At 40.8% G+C, this 16,893-nt stretch overlaps 1 protein-coding gene across 1 annotated transcript in view; it reads left to right on the top strand.

The window, feature by feature from the left end:
- STX18 (syntaxin 18) overlaps nucleotides 1–16,893 on the top strand; it is a 1,377,880-nt gene that overhangs the window by 99,358 nt on the left and 1,261,629 nt on the right. The gene's annotated exons all lie outside the window — the stretch shown is intronic.

Here is a 16,893-nt window from a genome sequence, read left to right as displayed (position 1 = left end):
TATTTGTACGACTGGCTCCTAACCGCCCCCACCAGGCATCTACTCATCCAAAACAGGGATGCCACCATTCAACTTTGTGCTCAACAAGGGATCTCTATAAACTGGGAAAAATCTGCATTACTGCCCTCGCAATCTGTGACTTTTATAGGCGCAGAGGTAGACACAGTGGATATGACTGTTTGTCTCCCCGCCGAAAGAGCACAAAACCTCATCTCGCAAGTTCAGCGTCTTCTTCCACGTCGGAAGGTCAAAGCAAAATGGATTCTTCAACTTCTTGGTACAATGGCCTCAACCATTCTGTTAATACCTTTAGCCAGGTTGCACATGAGAATCCTCCAATGGCTCCTGTTTTCCCAGTGGTCATTCTAATATCTACCGCTGAGTCACCCTATCCTGTTGACGGAATCTTGCAAAAAGGACCTTCATTGTTGGATAGCCCCCAACCACTTGTTCACAGGAGCTCCCTTTGTTCCTGCCCAACCCGTTTCCACTGTGACCACAGATGCCTCCCAGGTCAGGTGGGGGGGCATTATCTTGGCAGGACTGTCCACAGCACATGGCAAGAACATGAGGCTCATGTGCATATCAGTGTTCTGGAGATGAGGGCGGTGCTTCTGACGCTGCAAGCACTTCAGGACCTTCTTCCTACAGGGACGATTGCGATACAGTTGGACAACATGTCGGTTGTGTGGTATATCAACAAACAGGGCGGTACCAGATCTTACCCACTCTGTCGAGAGGCCATGCGAGTTTGGGAATGGGCGATTTCTTCCCAGCGCTTTCTGGTGGCAATGCACATTCTGGGGACAACCAACGTGATAGCCAACAAGCTAAGCCGGGCAATCTTACTGCCTCATGAGTGGTCTCTGAAATGGGGAATGGTGGAACAGATTTTCCGGAGATGGGGACAGCCTTGCTGCGACCTTTTTGCCAGCCCAGTCAATTCCAAGTGCAGCAGCTATTTTTCCCTAATTCCCCCTCCGGGGGAACCACCCGGAGACGCTCTGGTCCACGATTGACCCACGGGACTTCTTTATGCCTTTCCTCCATTTCTCTTATCCCCAAAGTGATTCAGAAAGCCAATCGGCTGGGAAGCAAGTTGATCCTCGTTGCTTCTTACTGGCCTCATCACGTCTGGTTTCCCTTCCTCGAGTCTCTTCTTCAGGACCATCCTTGGATTCTGGACCCAGTTCCAGATCTATTGACCCACATGGGTTCACTACATCCCGCTCTCCATACCCTCAAATTGACAGCATGGCTGCTCCAGTTCCATCGCTAGTCAGGCTTCATGATGTTTCTTCATCAGTATCACATATTCTCCTATCCTCGCATAAACCCTCAACCAGAAGACTGTATGACAGTAAATGAAAAAGGTTTTCTATTTGGGCACAGAAAATGAAAGTGGATCCTTACACCGCTCGCATTCCCGTGATTCTGGAATTCCTTTTGGAGCTTTTTCAACAGGGATCTGCCGTGGCCACCATCAAAGTACAGTTGGCGGCAATCTCTCATTTTTATTTAGGGTCCCCAAATGCTAACCTTATGTTTCATAAGCTATGCAAGACCTTTTTGAGAGGAGCCACTTTACTGAGACCACCATTACAAGAACCTGTGGCTTCTTGGGATTTAAATGACATCCCCTCCCTTTGAACCTTCTCACTCATCTTCTTTAAAATATTTGTCTTGGAAGACCGTGTTTTTAGTAGCTATTATGTCAGCCAGACATGTATCTGAGCTGCAAGCCCTTTCTATTAAGCCATTATTTAATCTTTCATAAAGACAGGGTATCTTTATGTACCAATCCCTCGTTTGTTCCCAACGTTTGTTCTACTACCACCTTAAATCAGTCCACCGAGCTTCCAGTTTTCTTTCCCAATCACTGTAATGCAGCTGAATATCGTTTCCACCAGCTGGACGTTCATAGACAGCTACGTTTTTATTTGCAATGGACCAAAGAATTTCGGAAGTCAGACCAGTTATTTTTTTTTTTTTCCCGACTACAGATTGGGCTTACCAGTCTCTAAGGTGACATTGTCTAATTGGATTTCTAGTTGCATAGCTTTCATCTACAATTCGGAGGGCAGACCTTTACCCCACAGGATAAAGGCTCACTCTACCAGGTCTCTGTCTACCTCTGCAGCCTTTCAAGCCAGGGTACTACTTGATCATATTTGTGCAGCAGCTACGTGGGCTAACCCTCACACCCTTATTACTCATTATAAGTTGGATTTGGCATCCAGGGGTAGAGCATCCTTTGGCTCTACGGTGCTCAGGAGTATTTTCCAATGAGCTACCCAAGAATAAGGTGCTAGGGATGCTATCCCATATGTAAAAATAAAGGTGAGCTTGGACTACCTAACATAAAGAAGTTATGTACTCACCATAACGTTCCATGTTAGTAGTCCATCTCACCCTTCATTTTTACCAACCTGCCCCCTTCCTGGAAGATCTGGAGGTAATAATTTGATTCTCTTGGTTGGTGACCCTTTAGTATTGGTTTGTTTGTTAGGGGGTTTTCTGTTCTAGCGAGCAGCAAACAGGATCTGGGGATTGCACTGGTGCACCATGGGATACCTGGCTTAGCCACGAGCCAACCAGAAGTCTTCGAGCTTGTAAATCGGCCGAGTCGGAGCCAAGGATCGGCTCCAAACCCATATGTAAAATGAAGGGTGAGATGGACTGCCAACATGGAACGTTATGGTGAGTACCTAACTTCTTTTTTTACTTACTAAGACTCTGCAAAGCCACTTTGTAAGCTTTTCCCTTATTAGTCATAATGTCTAATCTTTCCCTTTGGCACTAAGAAATGCTGCAATAGTGGAAAAAAAAAAACAGACAGGCCTATGTTGTCAGGAGCCATTTTAAAATAGGATCATAGGAAGTTACTAGGCCATTGGCCATGAGGCCCTTGTAAGCCTAGCCAAGAGTTTTAGCCCATGCATAGACAGATCAGCACCTGATGCCCCTGTCCAGCAGTGACATGGGTGGAATCCCAGGGATGTATTTTCTTTTTCCAGTCCAGTTATCCAGATTGCGCTTAAAAAGGGGGTAAAGAGGTACTCTGCTTGGTATGGAGAGGGAGTCTATTCCATAGATGGGCGAGTCTCTGGGACACAAATCTGTCCCACCAGCCAGTCCAATTGATGTCACAGACCAGGTGGCAGCCGCGTGTACAGGTTACTCGAGTGGAGCTTGACGTGCGGATATGCAGCAGTCCTATTAAGGCAGGGTCCGAGATCGCCTTTTGTGGCAGACAGAGGGCACCTCTGAGGAGTTTGTATGAAACAGAGTAGAGGGATAGGGCTTTTAGTCTGTGTATGGTAGATTTTTGAGGCCCTGGATCCTCCTGGTGAGGAACCTCTGCAATCTCTCCAGCTGCTGCATGTGCTTTGCGAGGTAGATGCCGAATGGGGCGACTCAGTAATGGGCCTTAAAGGGAAGAATACAGGGATGTTATGACCTCCTTGTCCCTGGATGAGAGACCCTTACTTATGAGGTGGGCCATGTAGAAAGCTTTCCATACAATGGAAGCAACATGGTGGTCAAAAGTCAGGCTGCTGTCAATCTGGGTGCCCAAATCCCTCATGTTACAGATCTTCCAATCAACACAAACTACTAATTATTTACAGACACCATCTATTAATTAAATACTATACCTACCAGAATATTTACTAGAAAATGTTATTCAAGATTTTGTGCATATTTGAAAATATATAAAACTATAAAAATCAATGTGTATTTACATATTTTAATGACATACTGACAAAAAATGAGCTTTAATTATCTGCTCATACTTTTGAGTTTAAGCAGACAGGCAATATTACAACATTCATTTAGCCCTGGATTAAAGAATGCGTTAAGACGCATCTGCCAAATTAATTCTCGTTCTTCTAAAATGAGGGTTGTGGGAACCCCTCTAGAGTCCGTTAGTATTTGGTCAATTATTTTAAACTTAAATTTGTGCCCTCCATTTAACATTACATGTTTTGCTAAAGCATTTGTTTTTCTATGTCATGGATGTGTTCATAAACTCTATCACGGAACCGTTGGTCCGTCTTCCCAATATAAAATGCCGTGCATAATGTGCACGATGCTAAATAAACTACTTAGAATTACAATCAAATCTAGAGTAAAGACTGAACTTCCATTCCTGGATTGTGAACGTTTTCCTTACATCCATATATTTACAGTACCTGCAGGCTCCACAAATATTCATACCTATATTTCTACCAAATTTCAGTACTTTTTTACTTTCTAGTAAATTCTTGAGGTTGATACCTTTCCTGAATATCAAGTTGGGATGGGTTCCTAGTTTCTCAACCAAAAACCCATCATTACTGATGAATTCCCAATTTTTGTACAAGATGGTTCTTATTTTAGGACCGTCTTTACTGTTTGTTTGTTTGTGTCTTTCGGCTTTTCCCGGTTAGGGGTCGCCACAGTGGAACTCCAGTCCGCTAATGATTGGCAGTAGAGTTTTACGTGCTGTCTTGCCAGGCCTAACGCACAACCTTCAACGAAGGAACGCCCGTTCACGCATGTCGCCACACAGAAGACGCTCTAACTGAGAATCGAACTGGCAACGTCTAACTGTGAGGCGACAACGCTACCACAGCACCACCACCACACGGTACATTGTTATAAAACTACAATTGTAATTAATATTTGAATTGTCATTGGTTGCGACTGCAATTTGTCCAACTTCTTGTATAACTTGACTAGAGGGTGTATTCAATGTATTACATAGTGTACTATCACCGTTAAGTATAGGTTTAAATACACCATTGATTCTTTTTATTCTGACTTCTTCAACCAGTGAATCTATTAATTCAACCGGATACCCTCGTTGTTGGAATATTGTCGCAAGTAACTGACATTCATTAATAAAATCTTTATCAAGTGAAACCATCCTAGCTGCTCTTAACTGTCCTTTCACAATAGATCATTTTTGTGCAAAAATGAATTGCAGTAAGTTTTCTTTCTGAATATTTTAGAAACTAGTCCTTCATTGGTTGCATTTTGAATCAGCTTGATGTCAAGATAATCAATACTTTCATTGTTAAAGTTGAATGTGAATTTTAAAAAAAATGTGGTTTGGTTCAAGTAGTCAACAAACTCACTAGCCTGTTGTGCATTACCTTTAAAGGTGATAAAAATATAATCTAGAAAGCGGGTGTAGTATGTTAGTTGGTACAACTTTTGGGCATCGTTAAAGATGAATTCTTTTTCCCAGTAGACCATTGCTAAGTTTGCAAAACTAGCGCCAACAGGTGAACCCGTTGCAACCCCTGTTTTTTGGATCTGTAACATGAGGGAACTTTTTAAAAATGTTATTTAAACTGAACTTAATGGTTTTTAAGTTTGTCTGAAGAAGTCACTGTATCACAGTGACGAAAAGCACTTTACAAAATAAACTGTGGACTGATTTGAGGTTTTGGTGCACTTGTTTTTGTTGTATCAGTACTCTGTTTGTGGAGTTTGCCCAAATCCCTCACGACTGACTGGGTGCTTAGAATGTTGTTATTAATGTGATAATTTGTGGGGACATCTCTCTCCCCAAAGGGGATGATGATGCATTTTTTTTTTATTCAGCTTGAGGCCATGTTTCTGGCACTAGTCATTTGGGTGAAACCCTCTTGGATGATGTCCATGTCACTAGGGGAATTGATGACCGCTTCCAACTTGCAGTCATATGCAAACTTGGTCAGCCATAGCCCACTGGTTTTGGCCTGTACCTCAGAAAATTATATCCCAAATATCAGAGGCCCCAAGACCGAACCCTGGCGTACGCCACTCGATACGGATCAATTGTTTGAGGTGGCTTCCCCTATTTTGACTAGGTGGGTTCTGTCAGTGAACCAGTTGGCTACCCATCTTGTAACAAACGGATTGATGCCTAGTTGAGAAAGTTTATCTATTATGCCTGAGTGGGGAATAATGTCGAAGGCTTTGGCCAGGTCAAGGTAGGCGGTGTGCACTGTCATCCCTTATTCCGTGGCTTTGGTGACTGTCTCAAAAAAAGTCGACCAAATTTAACAGACATGACCTCCCCTTGATGAAGCCAAACTGTGTGGGATCGAGTGTTTGGAGGTTGCCAATATCCTTGTTAATGAGGTCCATGATAATCCGTTCCATGGCCTTGCAGATCAGGCTAGGTAGGCTGATGGGTTTATAATTTCCCGGATCAGTGGACACTCCACCTTTGTGTAAAGGGATGACAGTGGCTGCCCTCCACTCAGCTGGGACAAAACCGGTACTCAGGCTTTGGTTGAATAGGGCGCCTAATGGTGCTGCAAGTTCCTGCCTGAGTTCATGTAGGATGCAGCCTGGGATGTTATCGGGTCCCATGGAGGCTGTATTTTTTGCCTTTGAAAGAGCAGTGATGACCTGATCCCTAGATATAAGGGGAAGGGGGCAGGTACTGGGAATGTCCTGATTTACTGATGGGGGGACAGAAGGGTGAAATTTTCAATGAATTTGTCAGCCAGCAAGTTTGGTATATCCACGGCATATATGTGGTGTCCTTGACCACCAGTTTTGAACAGATCTGGGTGCTACCGTTGAGATTAAGGACATGTGTGAAGAAGGCCTTATGATTTGTCTCTAGTAGATGTGGCCAGTTTGCTTTGGAGGATTTCACTAGTGCTCTTACTTGCTTGTTTAGGCTAAGGAGAGATTGCTTCCAGCTGGGCATCTGCTCCTTCTTCAGCAATTTTTTCTTTTACTATAGAGTTTATTTTTGCAGATGTCCACCAGATAGGTTTACTCTTCCTTGCAGAGGATGATTTAGTCCGGTCAGGTATCCCTGAGTCCATGCATCTCTATAAATGTTTGTATAGTAATTTGGTATAGTTTTGGATACTGGTGCCAGTTCCTGGAGAGGGAAAGGGGGCTGTGAAGCTGTTTATACCATCCCTCAGGAGGCTGTAATCAGCTTTAGAGAAGTTGTTTTATTGAACCTAGCTGGGGGGGGGATGGTGACTTCGAACATGACTGTTTTATGGTCGGATCTTACAAGAGAGTATGATGCTGCAGGGATGCTGCAGTGGTTACTCATGTTTGTTAATATGAAGTCCAAGATATTATCACCTCTTGTGGGGGTATCGACTAGCTGTTTCAAAGCACAATGTGTTGACAAAATCGAGGAATCTCTGGGCATTTGTGTTCTGGCAAGAGTAGTTCTTCCAGTCTATGTTTGGGTAGTTAGTCACCCAGGATCAGGGTAAAGGGTTGAATCTTGATAAATTCGAAGAGGTCTACATAGGCAGTTTGGGCATCTTGGGTCAGATTTGGGGGCTGGTAGCTAGCTATAGTTTGTATAGGGATCTTGTCAGTAGTTAACTGCACCTGGAGTGTCTCCTATGCATCATACTGTTTGACCAGCCTGGAGGTGTGTATGTCTTTAATATTTATTGACACTCCACCTCCTTTGGCTTTATTACCCACATTTTGGGGTCTGAATGTATGATAGGATGAGTAATCAGGTAAGGCTGGGGTGCTCTTCGCAGATTTGAACCGGGTTTCTGTGACTGAACAGATGTCAGCATTTTCTAGGGTTAGGAATGCTTGCAATGAGTTCAGTTTCATGTTTAGACTACTAGCTTTTAGCAGCATGACCTTTAATATGTGTTTTGTAGAAATTTTAATGTTGGTAATTTAGCTTCATCATTTTTCCTAAAAAAGGCACTATAGGGGAGGCAAGAGCCTTTGCCAAAATCCTGACGCCCAGGTGAAACAGATGTAGGCGGTCTTTGGTAAAGCATCATGGTCTATCGATCATATCTTCCCAGGCTGTCGGGTACTGGATCCTCCTGGAATGACACCAGAGAGTAAGCCATTTGTTAAAGTCGATCATTTTCTGTTTGTATTCAGGCATCATTCTGGGTGACGGTAGAATGCTGCTTAAGGCTAGGGACATACCTGCTTGGGACACACATTCAGCAAGTTCAGTCACTGAATTCCACTTTCAATAAAAAAGTATACAAAACACACAAACAGCTCTCTTTCTTAGTCCCCTAGTTGATGATGTGAAGCATCAGTCGGGTCAAGTAGTTTTTCATGACTGGACAGTAATAGCCAATTTTCAAATGTGTAGACACTTTTTGACATGCAGTCAAGAATTATTCACATGCATTTTCCTTCTGCCCTTTACCTGCACTTTGATTGTATAAGTGCTTAGCAAACATTGTTTTATGAGCAGCTAACACATCAGTTTCTATATGGAATTAACTGTTTGAATACCTTATCTCATTTTCCCTTTTGAATATATGATCGCAGATTTAAGCAGTAATCCACGACTGTGAATGGGTATATCAGAATGTACCCATGGTTGGTGTGGTCACATGGACAAAGCCAGAGTGATTAAACAAAGTCAACCATGGGAAAGCAGGAGTGGATTATTGCTTTTATACAGACATTATTTAAGAAAGAAATTTCTTACCTTTTTTAAATGTCTTTTTGTATAATGGCACTTAAGTCATCTTCTGTGTTCTTCCTTGTTTACTGATGTACTGTGCATGCATGTGAGACTTTGCATTGATACGCTTGCACAGTAGATCAGTGCAGTGCAGGAGAAGCAATGGAGAAAAGAAAATATCCATTGCTGTTTAATTTTTAAAAAGTCAGGCTTTTTGCAAGGAATGGTGGAAAAATACAAGGAAAATCAGGTATGTGTGTGTTTCTTTAAATTTGTTGTCTTAGCACCTGGAAGCTCCTATGATCACAGCAATACCCCAAGGTTCTCGCTTGCATGTATCATGTACTGATACCACTAAAACAAGATGCGTGTCCGAATAGCTTTAAGCTGATCGAACCAGCAGGCTGAGCTTCAAGCTTAACATAGACTTTTTAAGAGATTTTTATTTTTCAAAATGCTGAAAAAGGTTCTCCTGCACAGTCACAAAAAGCCATACTCATGGTAATGGATATCAGCTGGGTTAATATAAGCTTGCAAACTTAACTCCTCAGTGTAACTAGTGCGCTCACCTAATTTTTGAAAAGATTGCACAATAAAGGAGAATCTCATTTCAAGAAGATGAATCAAGAGTCACTGTCTTTTTTTGATTGTGCAGGAGAACTTTTGCAGCATTTTGAAAAATAAAAATCTGTTAAGGTCTATGTTTAGCTCAGAACTTGACCTGCTGGTTTGATCAACTTAAAGCTATTCGGACACGCATCTAAATTTCTTTAAATTTCATAGGTGTGTACTAGGCTAATGACCCTGGAGCCTTTACAAGCCTAGCCCATAGGATTACCCTGGCATCATGCCACCCATCCTTAGTTCCCAGTGCCTCTGTCTAGTAGAGTCACTGGAGTGATCCCGGGGTGAATTTTCTATTTCCCATCCACTCATCAAGATTTCACTTGAAGAGGGCAAGAGGAGAAGGTCAACACTTGCACCACACCACATGGAACACACAGCCCTCCAGAACACACACCAGCACTGCCTTCACTGTGTTGGGTGGAAGCACAGGCTTCCCTCCGACACAGAAAGGCTTGGAGGGCTCAGAAGCTTACAAACAGTTCTGGATACAGAAAATCTATATCTGGACTAGACTAGTTACAGGAAAGGTGGGAAACAAGCACAGAACATACCGATTTTGTCTCGTATGTTGCTGTTTCCCCCAGCATATGCCAGTATAAAGTCTGGCTGCTCAGTGGCACCTCAGAGGCCGGATTTTTTTCTGTTGGTATATGTGGGATTTAGAATAGGCATGCTGGTTGGGCTTTCCAATCACTATGCTTGCTTTTCAATAACAATGAGCAGTCATTATATAAATTGCCCAAAACTTTTTAGTGCATGTTCTTCACTATCTTCCTTTACCATCATCATTTTCTTTAACAGTGGTCAGTGGCACTTTATTTTTAATATGCATATTTTGTAACTTAGTACCTTATCTATATGCAAAAAGCTTTATGATTATTCTGTACACAGTCATACACAAAAGAATCATTATAATAGCAATGACCATAAAAATTTTCAAAAAAAACACCTCCCCATTATTGTCGTAAGTGATTCTGTTAAGTTAACAGTGGTCCCAGTACCAGTTCAAATGTTGCCATCGCAGACTGCTCTGCTTTAGATCCCCTTGGCAATTGCCCATAAATGCAGTACCAAATGTTACAAACAGGTCCTCCTGACATGTATTTATTTAAGTGCTTGCTGAGCAAAGTATTGGTCTGATCCAACTGAATCCATTTCAGCCATTGCCCATATGTTTGTGATACTGTAATACTGAAGGAGATAATGTATAATTTTAGTAGAAAAGAGTTGTCAGTAAAACAAATCATCTGATAAGCAAGTACAAATAATAAAAATAAATTGAAATGACAGTTGTGCCGGAAATAAAAATGATTTAACTGCAGATGACAGAAATGTTAATCTTGAGGATATCCGTGTCAAAGCATTATTATGTTAAGTAAGCTGTTATTTACTCTAATTACAGACCTTTAAAAATGCATAGTCCGTCTTGCAGATAACAGATAAGGTTGTCTGTTTATAAAGATTATTTAAATGAACAATTTAATGTTGTGGCAGCAACTAGTTCATAAGATTTTATAATTAAGACGTGAGTATTCTTTCTTGATGATAACAGACTTTAAAAGAAGAACATTGTGAATAAAAATTGGGCTATGTCTGAAGAGAATGAAGATTTGATGCTTCTTGTTGGATCAGTGTCTTACTGAATATCAATTGAATTCATCCTTTTTTTGTAGCTTGTGATGTTTGCTTGCGTGCTTGTTTGCAAAATATGTTTTTGTTCAAAAATATTCATTTTATGTAATGTGTTATATGTTGCTTATTTTATTTAGCATTCCTTCCTTACAATACACACAACAAAAATGTATGTGTAGCATTAGACAACACTGTGTCCTTTCATTTTCATATTGGCTTAGCTATAAAAAAAAAGGTTTCCCAACATCTCTTAAATGGCTTATAAATTCTCTAACCTGCTCACACCAAAGGCATAGCTTGTCATTGCTATATTCTACTACATAGACTTGAAGATACACTTCTTGTAATTGCTCCTCTTTCTGGACAAAGTATCAATGCCCTCCCACTCACTGAAAATATGGCCCGTAAATTCATCCATCTTACTTGTGCTACTGAGTGAGCACCACTGCAGCTGACTTCCCATTGTTGCCTGGATTTCCTGTTTGCTTAACCCTCTTATCTTTAAACAGTTAGAATCTGACTCTACATAAAAGGTAAATCTGCTATTAAGCTGATTAGATCAAGATCTTTCCTAAAATTAGCTCACACTTCATGGAATTCTTTTCTAGTACATAATTTGGACTTGGTCTGTCACTTTTAAAAAAGAACTTGAAGGTGCATCTATTCAGTGGAAGTAAATGCATTTGCTTGGTGAGTGCTGGCAAATTGTGATTTTAGTAACAATTTTCATTGCTTATAGATACATGTATTACATGGACTGTTTTTGTTCCTCTACATTTTATATGTTGCGATGCTTCACATATTTCTTTCTTTAAATCTTGGTCGAATGACGCTAAAGACATGCAGGTAGGTGCGAGCGTGAATGGGCGTGCCTTCTTTCAAGGTTGGGCGTCAGGCTGGCAACTTGGCACCGTAAAAATTCACTACCAATCATGAGTGGACCGGAGTTCCACTGTGACGACCCCTAACCGGGTAAAGCCGAAAGACTACTCATGGGTTGCTTACCAGCTGGCCCTGGACGTGATTGAAAAGGCTCTTACCAGCCCACCATCCCAATAAATAAACTTTGAATAAGTAAATGTATGCCTTCTCCTTTAATAATAAAGGACTGGGGCTCCATCTTACCATCTGTATCCTTTATTTTTTTTTCTATTCTTTCGCCTGTCTGTGGTAGTAATGTTCTTCTTTCGGCTTTTCCCGGTTAGGGGTCGCCACAGCGGAACTCCAGTCCGCTAATTATTGGCAGTAGCGTTTTACAGTGTCGAGGTGCCAGCTCAATGCCCAACCTGCCCATTCACGCACGTCTTTTGAATGCCACTCGACCGCGGGGAGGACATGCAGACTCCACACAGAAGGTGCACCAGCCGAGAATCGAACGGGAGAACCTCTTGCTGTGAGGCGACAACGCTACCGCTGCACCTAATATGCTTATATTTCAGCAAAAAGTAGCTACTTTGTACTTTGCCAAAAAATCTCTATACTTCTGTTTTGCATGGCTTTTGATAGTTTCAGCCAGTTATAGAAAATGTGATACTGAAGCTGTGAAAAAATGTACTTGCACATGATAGCATGAATAATCAGATTATTTTAAGTAGGGAAAAATAACTATATTTTTTGTTTTCATTAAACAGCTAACGACAGTAGTGCTGACTTTTGGAAATGTGACTACATAGTGGCATTTACATTGCTCTCTTGTCATGTACTGTATTTATTTGAAATTCTTTAGAACAAGAACTTGAAGTTGTGAGCTTGAAATGCTCTGCAGACAATTAAGATGTGGTCTGATTCTGGAAAAATTAAAAAAGCTATGAAAATTGTGATTTTATAAACATACTGCAATAATATTTCTTTATATTTAACAGTTTGGTTTAGAAAGCTGATACTCTCAGAAGGCAGTGATTAGAGGTAGAACATCAGAAAAAGAAAAATATTAAATTAAAGCTTCACTCAAAATGTTGATGGTTTTCTTGTAATATAGAACATATGTGATTTCCCTTGTAGTGCTGTATTGTATTTGGATATATTGCAGTATTATATTGAAGTGTTCACTGGCGTTTTTCTATTTGTTATTAAAAATGGTAATTGCTTTTGTTTTTAAACTGCTGAATTTTTATTTGTTATTGTAGAATGCTGAATGTTGTGTACAGGACAGTTTGCTTGAATAAATATATTTTTCTCAAATATCACAACTGTGAACTGAAAAGGTGATGAATTTATTAGCTTTTATATGACCATTCTGTTTGTTTTCCCTCCTGCCATTCTCTAGCTTTGCAGGGTAATAACTTAAAAAGCATCAGAATAATCTTCTTAAGGAACATTTGATGTACATACCAATAGGTTACCATCAAGTGCAAGTCCAACTAGGTAAATGTCAGCTTTGCCAACCACTTGAAATTCTGTTGGCATTTGACAGATGTTTTTGTGTACACAGTTTTTGACCTCTATAGTAGGGGCTGTGCTTCTCATCCTTGAAGGCAGTGCTCTACATTTTGTAAAAAAAAAAAAAAAATTAATTTTTCAGTATAATACCGAAAGGTTTAGACAGAACATGAGGAAAGGGCGTAGTAAGTTGATGGAAGAGAAAAACAGAGAAGTACACAGTTCATATGAAATGCAACTCAGTTAAAAAAAAATGTTTGATTTCTTCCATTATTGTAGCCCAGACATTGTGAAAGAGGAGTCCTTTTCCTTTAGTTTTCTTTGCCTAAGCTTGACCACTCAGACAACTTAACATTTCTTTGTAACTCACTTCAAAACATTGGGTTTCAAACGTTGCCTCCACAGTCTTTTCCTACGAGACAGGCAATAATTTATATACACAAAATAAACAATGAACTATGGGGTTTATATAAATACGCCATTTTTTTTAATCAAAATGTAACACACGTGTGAGCTGCACTTGAGCTTGATACGACTTGCAACAAGTAAAATTAAACATGAACTGAATCTGCAATATGTGGTTTACCTCAGTGGCATGGAGTAATGTGTGAAATTCTGATACAAATGTATGTGTATACATTATGCGTGCGTGTGTATGGGTACAAAAGAGGGAATGCTCATAAGAGCAAATGTGTTTTAGTGCTGCAAATAAGAGTTAACTTTTCCCTTAATGATCTGGCTGTTTTTGTGTGAGATCCCATTGCTGAAGGGTCAGGGAATTTCCCCTTACCCCGCTGTTGTGCGATCTGGGAGTTTTATGTTTATATTTAGCAGGGAGTGTGGGTGTTGCAGGGGGTGTGGGTGTTGCAGGGGGCTTGCCCTCTGCAGAAAAGAGTTATTTGTTGTTTTTGATCATATTAGACTCTATCCAAAATGATAGCCGTTTCCTTGAAAACGCTTGTGAATGTTTGGTATTTGATGAGAGAGACACACACACATATATATATATATATATATATATATATATAAATATATATATATATATATATATATATATAAATGTATATACACACACACACACACACACACACACACACACACACACACACACACACACACACACACACATTGTTTCACTTCTGAATCTCGAAATATCGAATATCAGTTTAAATGCCAGTCTGTGTAATGATACTTTCCAGTCTGTAGGAATCTGCTTCCAGTGACTAAAAATAAGAATTTCTAAACTAAGGGAGACATTACAGATCCAGAAAATTTCTGTACTTAATAATTTATAGTTCTTTGATGCTAAACCTCAAAAAAATGTTGCATCATTCTTTTCTCGTATGTTGCAGTGAGTAACTTAATACCTAAAACTGGTGCTTGCCACATGGATTGTACAGCTGAACAAGTCCAGATTAGGTGAAAATAGTCTGCATCCAGCAATGCACATAGCCCACTTGACCTTTACGTCAGACAAGATGGAGGTAGGAGAGTCTAACACTAATTCAAACCAGCACTTAAGTTTATCATCCAACCTGATTAGATTTAATTGATTATTGCTGTGGGTAGCCTGAGGGAGGGACCACAGTGGAAGCCGAACAAAAAAGTCTGCCCAAAGAACCAACTGTCACCTTTAATTTGTTTATATTGCCACCACTGCACAGAGGCTAATGGAAAATGATCCTTCAAACCTACACAAGATAGAATCAACTCTGTCAGGTGAACACAGGTCCTTGATGTATAATATGCCACTATTGGTCCAGTTGATCCAGTCCGGCCTCTATATTTTACAGTGGTCTATTGTGATTGACCATTGTTCCACAGAATATAAAAAGTATCATACTGTGGGTTGGCTTTCAGTTAACCTCATGTTAGAAATCCATACCCACACTTTGTGAGATTGGTGATGCTAACTCTCGACAATCAAGTAGGTGAAAAAAATATTTAGTTTCTTTACATTCCTGTGTTGATGTAGTTTTTAAAATACTTATTGATACTTTATAAGTATGTTTCATATGGTGGTGGTGGATGTTCTTTGTGTTTCACTGTTGCAGTCATTACATTTGGGGTAATCTGCTGGCAGGTTGCCCTCAGTCGGCCTGATTAACAAAGTCTTGGATCCTGCGTCGGTTGTTGTCCCTTCTTCCATGACGTCTGGTCGTCAGGGGTATAAAACATGCAGCCGATGCCATTACATCAGTCTTTCTTGCCACGCGGTGCCCAAAGCAGAAACAGTTTGCACGTGCCGGTCGGCCGATTCTTGAAATTTTTGTTTTCGAGTTTCAGAACCGAAGTTTTCAACTAAAAAGCTAAGTACCCCGTTGGGGAAACTTTTTCTTGCGCCTTACCGATGTCAGTAAAAGTTAATAATTGCATTACTTGTGTGAAGCAAATGCCTCATAAGGATTTTCATTTGTACTGTATTCCTTGCCTAGGCCCTGACCACGTACCTTGATGTCAGTTTTGTGCTAAATTTAATCAACGCACTATTAAATGTCAGTATATTTTTGCTTCTAAATATTTTGGCTCACGCTTTAATTATCCAGAAATGTCTTCGGTTAGCAATCCGACTACCAGAATACCTAAAAACGCAAAGAAAAAGACAGAGATAGGCCGTCGAGGTCCAAAACTGACGACGCTTCTCCTAAGCCAGTCTCCAGTTCGCCAGTACTCAGTGAGGCGCTTTCGCAGCCCCTGATACCCGCTACTTCAGATTTGCAGGCCTCTACTGGGACCCATTCGGAGTTCGGTATGCCGCGAGATGATTCGGTTATGGAACCCGCGGATGTTTCTACCTTAGATAGGTCCGGAGCTGCTATGCAGGCACCGGCTTCTGAAGGTGTTTTCAGGCCTACAGATTTGTATATTAGACCGACGCCATATTCAAAACTAAGGCCAAAATCTAAATCTGTGTCTAGAAAACAGACGCCTGGGCCACATGTGCAGGCCCCTATGCCTAAAAAACAAATGATCAAAATGGCTGAAGATTTAATTACTCTGATCAGGGGTAGCCAACCCCCCCCCCCCCCCCCCGTAAGAGGCCTAGGTGAAAGACATTGATTATGAATCTTCTGAACAGGATTCTATTTCTTCTGACTCTTCTAATGAACAGGATTTGTCTTTACCTACTTATGAGGAGTCTGATGCAGAAGATTCCATTCCTTCTGCTTCTCCCCCTGAGGATTTTTCTTTTGGGGAAACTTTACATACCTTAAGGGAACATTTCCACTGGGAAAGTCAGGATTTCTCTGAATCTGAAAAGAGACTTAGGGATTTTCTTTTTCTTCCTTAGCATAGGCCTTTGGCTATACCACCTGTTCTAGACATTGTTGATGATGTTTTTTCAGAATCTGGTATGGCTCCTGATTCTCTGCCTCCAGCTCCTTGTAAGCCAGACAGATACTACAGGGTCCCTGATTCCCACAAATTCCTTTTCAAAAATCCTATTGCAGATCCTGAAACCATTTCTCAGGGTCCCAAGGGCTTTAAGACCTCTACGGCTAAAAATCCTACCCCTTCTGATAGAGATTCCAGGGTGCTGGATAGATTGGGTAAGAAAGTTTACACTTCTGCAACCTTGGCAATCGGGGCTTTAAACTGTCAATTTCATATGCTTAAATATCAACAGCATATCATGGGACTGCTTAAACAGAAAATGATAATTTCTGACTGTGTGGAAAATAAAGATTTACAGGATTTATTGCATTCAGCTGAACAAGTTGGAAAACATACTTTGCAATGTGGTTTTGATTCTTTGGAGGCCTCTTGCAGGGCTGCTGTAACTGGGTCTGTGCTAAGAAGGCATGCTTGACTCAAAGAGCAAACTCTGCCTGATCATG

The sequence above is a fragment of the Protopterus annectens genome, chromosome 2.part1 (assembly GCF_019279795.1).
Source record: "Protopterus annectens isolate FY-2018-M chromosome 2.part1, PAN1.0, whole genome shotgun sequence".
Lineage (NCBI taxonomy): Eukaryota > Metazoa > Chordata > Ceratodontiformes > Protopteridae > Protopterus > Protopterus annectens.
The sequence above is the reverse complement of the archived record's forward strand: the minus strand, read 5'-3'. Positions and strand labels throughout refer to the sequence as shown.